The following is a 776-nucleotide window of genomic DNA, read 5'->3' on the forward strand; positions in this document are numbered from 1 at the left end:
AAGGATAACTTGCCTACACAATGCGATCACTTTTGGACTCTTGCATTGTTCAAGGTAAAAGGCAATACTTTGTGGATTGGGAGGGCCCAGAAGAAAGAAGCTGGATTCCTTCACGGGTCATCTAGGATCCTACCTTGACAGAACACACTCACCAGCACCTTCCTGATCACCCAGGCCATCAGGGTTCTGTCATGGCCCCAAATGGCACCCAAGTTTTGGCACTCCAATTCCCTGGAGTATGGTTATCTCTAAGACTTAGAGTATCAGTTATTGTCTGCCATGTTCCACAGGGAATGTCTGTACTTAGATGCCTCATGCTGAGAAGAAATTTGGATCAGCCATGAGGAGATGGTGGAGAAGATGTGATGGGCCAAATGGCCCAGTTCTACTCCTATATCTTAGGGTCTAAATAGATTGCAAGGCTTTAAAACTGTGTGTGTTGTAAAGCCATTGGGATCTTCTCCATCCTCATCAAGGGTAGTGCAAACCTTGTCTCCTTTCCAAATAGTTAAAATTATTTAGCAACACTTTGGAGAATTTAACAGAATATTAACAATATGATTTTCCATTCAAAATTTCTGTCTGATTTGCATAGTTTGAGCAAAGGATAACATTCTAATTATGTTCTGTAAGAAAGTTGGCAGTTGAACAGATCTGGACACATATATTATGCTGCATTGTTGGTTAACAGGAAACAAGAGATTTCTCAAATGGATTTGATAGTATAATAGTTAAGTTACTGGAGCAACAGCCAGAATCATTACTTTTAGAAAGAG

At 40.3% G+C, this 776-nt stretch overlaps 1 pseudogene; it reads right to left on the reverse strand.

Annotated features, from left to right (window-relative positions):
- Positions 1-393: 393 nt before the first annotated feature.
- Positions 394-510, reverse strand: LOC132405749 (U6atac minor spliceosomal RNA; annotated as a pseudogene).
- Between the last annotated feature and the right edge of the window lie 266 nt (positions 511-776).

This window comes from Hypanus sabinus, chromosome 15 (genome assembly GCF_030144855.1).
Source record: "Hypanus sabinus isolate sHypSab1 chromosome 15, sHypSab1.hap1, whole genome shotgun sequence".
In the NCBI taxonomy this organism is placed as follows: Eukaryota; Metazoa; Chordata; class Chondrichthyes; order Myliobatiformes; family Dasyatidae; genus Hypanus; species Hypanus sabinus.